Genomic DNA, 8,940 nt, shown 5'->3' on the forward strand with positions numbered 1-8,940 from the left:
TTGAAAAATCAAGATGGTGGAGGAATGAATGGAAGTCACACTGACCTCCTCCCAGGACCAATCTGGAATTACAACTAAATTGTGGAGAAATCACCTGGAACAAACAGCTGAACAATAACAAGAGAGGAGTCTTATAACCTTGGACAGACAGAAGAGTCAGCTTTAGCACAACCTGACTGGTAAGGAGTGCAGTTGAGACGTGAGAAGGTGGGGCAGGGTGCCCACAGGCAGCAGCACCAGAAGGATATTGAAACAACCAGTGGGATCCCCCTAAGAAGAGTGGGGTCTAAACCATAAGTGGGTTTATGGTTTACAAACCAGCCTACAGCAACAGAGCCCAAAAAGTACACAGAAAACAACCAGCTGTGAAAAGCAGCTGGGTTCCTCTCTGCCAGAGACAGGCAGCTGGAGACACAAAGAGCCTTTTAAAGGGCCAAAGCATAAATTTTTATTTGCATCCACTTACCCTGGTCTCTGGCAAAGGCAGGGCTGGAGTGGGCTAGAGACCCCGGAGGAAAGACTGCAGAAGGAGGTTTTGGGGAGACAACTGAGAGAGTAGCCGGCGGGATCTCAGGGCTGCCTAATCCCCCATGTGGGAGCAGCCATCTTGCTCAGACAGATATCAGCGTTTGAGGACCCAATAACCCCACACCCAGGAGGGACTCTGCCCTACCCTGTGGTGTCCAAGCCGGCCTGCTGAGTGCAGAGTGACTAGATTAACAGTGAAGGAGGCAACCACAGACAGTAGATTCCTGGAAGTCTTGAACAGACTGTCTAAGGTCACACAGGGTCAACATCTGCCATCATCAGAGGCAGATCCAGACCAAAAAAACCAGTGGTCTCCTACCGTAGAAGTTCACACCACAAAGTCAGGAAATCAAGACAGATCAATATCCATATCCAAACATAATAATATCCATATAATGGGGATACCAGAAGGAGAAGAAGAGGAGCAAGGTATAGAGAACCTGATTGAAAAAGTAATGATGGAAAACTTCCCTAATTGGAGGAGAGAAAAAGTCACACAAGTCCAGGGAGCACAGAGAATCCTATTCAAGAGGAACCTAATGAGGCCCACTCCAAGACACAGCATCATTAAAATGGCAAATATCAAAGACAAAGAGAGAATCCTAAAGGCAGCAAGGGAGAAAGAGGTAGTAACATATAAGGGAGCCCCTGTACAGCTAGCAGCTGACTTCTCAACAGAAACACTGCAAGCCAGAAGGGAATAGCAAGAAATACTCCAAGTCATGAAAAGGAAAGGCCTGCTACCAAGACTGCTCTATCCCGCAAGGTTCTTAACTCAAATGGAAGGTGAAATAAGGAGTTTCCCAGGCAAAAGAATACATCTCCACCAAACCACCACTGCAAAATATACTAAAGGGACTGCTTTAAGAAGATGAAGAAAAAGTCTATAAATACCCAGGTCCTTTTACAGTTACCGATACTTGATATTACCAATATTTTTAATACTTATTAATCATATTGTGATAATAATGTATTATTTTGTTACTTTATTATTTGTTGAAACTAAACCTGTTTTTATATATTTCTTGCCTATTTCTATGATTTTTAAAGAGCTTTAAATGACATTTTGCTATTCTTATTCATTTTTTGATTAAATGTTTGTAGAATTTTTTTCCCCTAAAAAAACCCCCAACAAACTATTAACCCTTTTTTAGATGTGTTGCAAATACTTTCCTATTCTATTACTTGTCCTTTAACTTTTTTTATATGTATATTACTGTATAGCCTTAAATGTTTAATATAGTCATTTTGTCAATATTTTACTTTAGACCTTCTGGGTTTGAATATTTTACTTCAGGGTAAGAAAAATATTAGTTTGTATTTTCTCCTAAAATTCCTTAGATTTTACATATTGATTTTTAACTCACCTGAATATTTCTTGTATAATGTGTGAAGTAAGGCTCTATAGTTGTTTTAATTCAAGTAATAGTAGTTCATGTAGCTTATTTGTTGAATAAGCTTTATTTTCCCCATTGGTTTAAAATAGTCATTGAATCATATAATATACTGTTAGATATATACATTTGTCTCTAGAATGCTCATTTTATTTCATTGATCTACTTGTTTATTTCTGTGCTCATGTCATGTTGTTTTAATTGCTGAGACTTTATAATGGACTTAAAATTTTTAATATTTTGTAATGGATTTTAACATTTAAAAAAGTAAATGAAATCAATCTGCATTAAAAAAAAAGAAGGAACTCCTATGTTTTGTGACAACATGGATGGAAATGGAGAATATTATGCTAAGTGAAATAAGCCAGTTGAAATACAAATACCACATGATCTCACCTATAAATGGAATCTATTCAACAAAATAAACTCATAAACAAAATAAACCACAGGCATGGAAACATGGAGCAGACTGACAGTGACCAGAGGGGATGGGGAAGGAGGACAATGGTGGAAAGAGGGAGAAGGGTTAGACAAAGAACATGTAAGAATGACCCATGGACATGGACATGGACAGCAGAGTGGGAATTGACTGTGAGAGTGGGGGGCAGGGTGGGATGGGTGGAGGAGGGCAAAGGGGGAAAAACTGAGACAACTGTAATAGAATAAACATCACTTTAAAAAAGAATGTTGAATAAATGAATCCTGCAGCCTCAAAAAGAAATTGATCTGGCATCCCAAGAATGACTGTTGCTGACACTAGGCAAATTGGTTATTATTATATATGACTTAATTTTTCAGTATGTAAGAGTTAAATAATACGAATTTTAAAAGCAGCTCAAGAGCCTTAAATAGATACTCTTTTTAAGTTATTTTGTGTTCTAGCTCTTTTCTTCATTCAGAATATGTAGTATATATTAAATTTTATTTCTTTTATCTGCCTTATTGATGATCAGCTGCTCAGTTATCTTCTAAGCATTCTTCGCCTGAATTTATAAGTTCTAAATTGAACACCCTTAAAGAGAGATACTTTCTATCAAATTCCGTAACAATTAAGTCCTATGAAGTCAATGATCACCTCAGGATTAAGTTCATTTCCAGTATTTTACTGCCCTTTTTAAAAATTTTTATTAATAATGTTTAGTCTCCTCAAGTGTGATTCTGGCTTTTCCTTTTTTTATAATGTTAAATCTTATTGGTTTCTTGGTTCCTTGAAGATTTATCTCATTATTTTCTAGAGCTTTAGAGAAGGCAAGGTATAGCAATATATGAAAACAATCAGCAATCTTTAAGAAAATGGTATTTATCTTAACTTTTTAGTGTTTATAATTTATTATCTAAAGTGCATCTAACTGGGAAGTGTCCAAATCTAATATCTAGTATAGAGAACATTATAAGCAATATCAGAGGTCAAAATGGACATCGATTTGTTTTCATTGAAATTTGAGTAATGGCTTCTTTCCTTACACTGGTTATTGTTTTCCAAGGGGTAAGGTATTATGATCCTTGTGATGACTCAAGAAGTATTAATTCTAAAATAAAACCAATGGATTGTTTCTTCCATAGGTAACATTTTAAAGGGTACTCATTGATATAATCTTATTATCATGAAGTCTATAAATAAAAAGCTCTTGGTGAGTTACAGTTGCTTTATTTCATAAAACCTAAAGTTTAAAATCATACTGCATTATTTTAAAAAAGGCCAGATCATGATAGCTTTAAGGCTCATTACTGTAAAACGCAATAAACTAAGGCCCACAGACCAAAACCAACTCCGCTGCCATCTTGATACCACACATAAACTAAGAAGAATATTTCCTAATGAACATTTGCAATTGTTTTGACATCAGGGAATACTAAACTTGAACCCTTAATAAGTGAAGAGATATCTTAGAAGTGAAGAATTTTTTTCTCATTAGGCATGTATTTTCTTAAATGTTATTAATTATTATATTTTAAATTTTGTTAATAAAGCAATTGTTCTCTCTATTTTATTAGATTTCCTATAATGTTTATGCTCTATATAATATCCTCATTTTGCCACTTGGCCTGCAAAGCCTAAAATATTTATTTTCTGGTTCTTGAGAGAAAAAGTTTGCCAACTGTAGCATTATTCCACCACCAAATGCTGCAATCACACTGTCAAGAATATAAACAACATAAATGGAATGTACCTCATATTTTGTGTAGTGTCTACTCAAGATATTGCAAATGATTTTCCTAACCTAAAGAATCTATCTTTTCTTCTGTAGCTACTATTAAATCTAAGAGATTGAAATTGAAAGATATTATTTCAGTCCATCTTTATCTAAAAAACATGGAAAATTTCTCACCTTTGAACTCAACATATGTAACCATGTTTGGGCTCTGCCTGCCTATAGGGTATGTAACTATTACTGTCTTATGAAAGGAAAATTGCCAGAATATCTGATACACTTTTCTTGTTATCATCTGTGATCCTCACTTAAAGTTCATGCTCTGATATCTCTGGCTCTGAAACCTGCTCATTCTCAAGCGCCCTCCCGTTGGTACAGTAGCCATATTGTTTTTCTAATCATGTGCTTTGCAAGTTCCCTACAATATATTATTATCACAGGTTTCTTCTATTTCCCTCTCTTGTTTACCCATTTTTATTTTTTTTAACAATTGTCAGTGATCTGCAAACAAAGGCCACATTCACAGTAAGGCTTGAGAAGTAAAGGGATTCTGGGATGTAAGAGGAGGAAAGTTAACATCGGAGAGCGGCACTGGCGCTGAGGTGAAGAAGGAATCTTCATAGAACAAGAGCGTCCCTTCTCTCGCTCCTTTAACTCACCTCTATGCCTCCAGTCTGTGGTCATTTTCAAAAGGTCTAATTTGGCCTTGTTTTCCTTATCCTTAAAATAATAGTTTCACACATAATCTTAAAAAACCAAACATCAGAAGTTTTGTTGTTTTATCTACCCCGCACTAAGGATATTTATTAGTATTTAATTATCTTTTCTAATTATTTCAAAATATATTACCTTCAAATTAAAAAGTGAAAGAAGAAAAGAAAAATGGTTTTATTTGCTTAAAAACCATTCCAGTAGTTGAACAGAAAATTTTTATAGGGAGTTTTCCAGAAATACATACTCATTTAATTTTTATGCCAGACACTGTCTCAGGAGATAATAACTTTATAAAGAAATAAAGCACAAAGACATTTTTTCTTAACTAGCTTAGATAAAATTATATCTTATGTAAAACAACCCAGGATGCAATCACAATAGCATAAAATGATTTACTAATAAGAGAATGTTTTGATACTTAATAGGTGTGAGATAAAGGAATGGTCAGAGTGCTGTGGCATTCACCAGGGAAACTGGTGCTTTCTCCAGGATCTCTGCCTTGCCCTCCGCCTGTTCCAGGAGGCTACAGTGAGCAGCATCCAGCGATAAGCTGGCTATCGCATTTGCTTCCAGACCTGGCAGAGGACAGTGACCCAGGATATGAGGAGCTCTTTCCCCGTTAGACAGATGAGATCCAAAATGCTCATCTGGTGCCTTACACTTAAGGGCTTCAGGGACCTGTCATGTGCCAGCCATTCTACTGTGTAGGCAATGCTAAGATTTATAACTTCCCACACAGACCTCAGTGCCTCTCAAATCCAGTATGTTTCTGCCTTCTTCCCCAACTGAATGGCGAACTCCACCTTTTACGTCATATTGCTCCCAGCCTGTTTTCTCAGACTCTCTCCTGTTTTCCATCTTTTCTTCCAAGTTCTAGTGAATTTCAAAAAAAAAAATTTTTTTTAAGTCCTTGATACTCCTACAGACACACTCCTAATTTTAGAAACTTCCCCCACTATAGGACCTTCATGAGACTAGGAAGGAATCAGCCAGGACATATGAAAAAGACCACGTTCAAATAGGACCATGGAATTCTAGGAAGGTACCTTCAGAGAGAGTCAAGGTTCAGTAGTGTTCCTTGCTGCAGGTGAGGACTAGGAACATAGGCTTTGACTTGAGAAGGTCTCAGCACTGTTTTCCATTCTTTTCTTCCCATCTCTGGTCAATTTCCATGACTCTTCTCTATCATTGGCATTAGTACTTTTCACTCCACATTGAGATAATCCATACCATCTTGCTACTTCCAGGCTGAAGAGTTGTGTAAGAGGTAGGACAAGGACCACAGTCTAGTAAAGTCATGGAACACTAAGGAAGGCTTCTTTATCAGAGAGTGTTTAGCCTGTTTATTGCTTTCTTGGGTATAGGATTTAATGAGAGGCCTGTGAAGGGTGGGAGGGAGGTAAAATGGAGGACATATTTTGGAGATAGGGATGACTTACCATCTGTTGTAGAATAGAAGAGCCCACAAGAGAAATATTGGAGACGCAAGAGAGGAAAGAAGTGGGGGAGGGGCAGTTCTTACGCTGAAGCAAGGTTGGAAAAGCAGAATCTGAAAGAATTTGCTAAAACGTTGCTGGAGAGCTGGAATTAAAAGGGATGGCTCCCATTTCAGTAAACTAGGAAGTGCCTGTTATCAGATTACATTTGTTTAGTTACTCAAATAATTCAAGTAAATTGACATAGAAATTTATATACTGGCTCAAGAGAGCTGATTGAACATTTTGGCAGTTTTTATCTTTCCTTCCTACCAAAATTCCATTAAAATGACGGAAGAGTTATAAAACCATAAAAAAATCCATAACAATATTAGAAGGCAGCGAAGACTGCCATCAGAAGTGCAAATTTCTAGAAGATGCAGAGCAAATAGGATAAGACTGATGGCACATCCCAAACAAACCTGCAGCTCCAAAAAGATGGAAAAGATCCACCAACGCAAAAGGAACCTATAAATAAGCCCAGGACTAAAGGCCGCAGGGAACTGAGAGGAGGCCAGGTATATCCAGTTGGCCAGTTAATCACAGGGCAGCAGAGCAATCGCACCAGTGCCCTGCTCTCAAAGTAGTGGACCCTACTACGTACAGGACAAAGCCACAAATTTGGAAATCCAAGTATGATGTGGAAGAATCCAAAAGGAAATTTTGATGTGATAGGATGTCCCTGAGTAATAGGCACCAGAAGACAAGAATGTGTGCCCACCCAAAAGACATGCTGTGTGCACAAGCCAGAATGACATTGTGGCCAGCGCCATATAATCATCTCGACTCTCGGGGCCAGGTGATCATTGTCGTTTGAAATACACTTCAGGTAACTATACTCAGTGATCAAGATCCATGCTTATAAATGTAAATAGGTAACCAAGAACCAAACAATCAACAACCAACAGAAGTACAAATTCAACAAATAAAACAATGTCACCTTTGTGGAAACAAAGTTAATATGGGAAATAAAAAACTTTAAAATTATTTTATTTAATATCTTTAGTGACATTCAGGAGGATAATAGCTTATTTTTTTAAGTTGCTGTGAAAAGTGAATGATTGGTGATTTTAAAAAAATTACTCAGGCTGAATCATGGAAAGAACAAGTCAAAATCTATTTAAGAAATGAAAGGTTGAATAGACTAATTTTCATGTAACACCATGTAAAATGGCAAAGAGGTGAAAAGTATAAGAATTTGTTGCATGTAATGTCCTTTCTTTTCCTTTTTGGGATTGCAAATTTTCATCTTTGTTCCAATCCTGTCTCATTTTTTTCTTTCTTGATCTTGCTTTGTATCTTTCAGAAATTTTTTTCTTATTCTTGTATGCTGGTATCACTCTTCTAACTTTGCAGCATGACTACAGATGCAGCTTTAGGTTTATATTTCTACTGTCACTTCAGTAGAATTTGGAGAAGAACAAGAAATAATGGTTTAGGGTCCCTCAGTTGCCTTGAAGCACAGCAACAAGAGGATTTTTTTCCACATTGATCGCCTTTTTTATTCTATTTCAGAAAACTCAAGTTGTTTTACTTACAATGCCAACTTTCAAAAGGTTGCTAAACTAAAGTTAACTGGACAATAACTAGGCAGAAATCACTTTACAAAAAGAGGGAAAGCCCAAAATGCCACTTTCTCTAGAGAACCCACAACTCAGTTTTATTCAGAGCAAAAAGAAAAGAAATTTTTTGATCATACTGGAAGAAACTCAGCCACAAGTTTGGCATCTGTACCCAAACTACACATGCAATGAGGACAATACCCTGCTAATACAGTTGATTTGCTGCTGCATTTTTCTATTGGCTGTCTAATATTAACAATTATAAACAGAGTAGTGCAACTAGTATCTGGAACAATCCTTACAGCATTACAATGTCAAGCACAACATGTCAGTCCTTTTCACACTCTTGGTTCTCTCTGTGTTCCTGGGCTTCCTCTTCTTCTATAAAGTCATTTTTGATGTTGATGGTGTTGCGAATCTCTTCAGGAGTTTTCCCCTTGATCATATTGGCAACAGTCTTGTGTGTACCATCAAGCAAACCTTTGCTGTCTAAACAGTTTGCAGCCAGAATAAGTTCAAAAAGTGTTCCTTGGTCAATGTTCAGGAATTCTTGGTGCCATACAGGGATATCCTCGGTTCATTTTTCTTTGTTCTCATCATCCTCAGGAGGAGAAGGGTCATCCCTGTGGTGGGTGCACCACTGAATGACTTTTTTTAATATCGCTGCACTAACATTTGGTGGAGTAACTGGGTCATCACCACCTTCACTCTCCATCCCTAATCTTCTAACATGGTCTTGACAATCACAGTTTGTTTGGCAATTTCAGCATCGACTTCAAATCTCTCTCCATCTGAACTCTGCAACTTAACTGAAGGCATGGCGCTCAGTCTCACAGAGAGAGGCTGACGAGCGCAGGGCAGCAGATACACAGGGAAAGGCGGAGAAAAAGGCCCCTTCTCCACATTGATCACCTTGGTTTTTGTTTTGGTATTTTGTTTTACCTTACTCCTCTGAATTTGGCTTATTTTTCAGCTTATGTATAAAAACTATGTTGCCAAAAAAAGTGCTTTTCTCAATAAATTGCCTTGTCCACCAGAGTGACATAAAGATTGGTGACGGTCTGTCTCATCCCAAAGAGATTTTGCATGTTCAGGGTATTTCTCATTGGGTGCC

The 8,940-nt window shown here is 37.3% G+C and overlaps 1 pseudogene; it reads right to left on the reverse strand.

Annotated features, from left to right (window-relative positions):
- Positions 1-8,154: 8,154 nt before the first annotated feature.
- On the reverse strand, positions 8,155-8,645 carry LOC129063085 (S-phase kinase-associated protein 1-like; annotated as a pseudogene).
- Between the last annotated feature and the right edge of the window lie 295 nt (positions 8,646-8,940).

Source organism: Pteronotus mesoamericanus, unplaced genomic scaffold, assembly GCF_021234165.1.
Source record: "Pteronotus mesoamericanus isolate MK-2021 breed Mesoamerican mustached bat unplaced genomic scaffold, CSHL_Meso_final contig_164, whole genome shotgun sequence".
Lineage (NCBI taxonomy): Eukaryota > Metazoa > Chordata > Mammalia > Chiroptera > Mormoopidae > Pteronotus > Pteronotus mesoamericanus.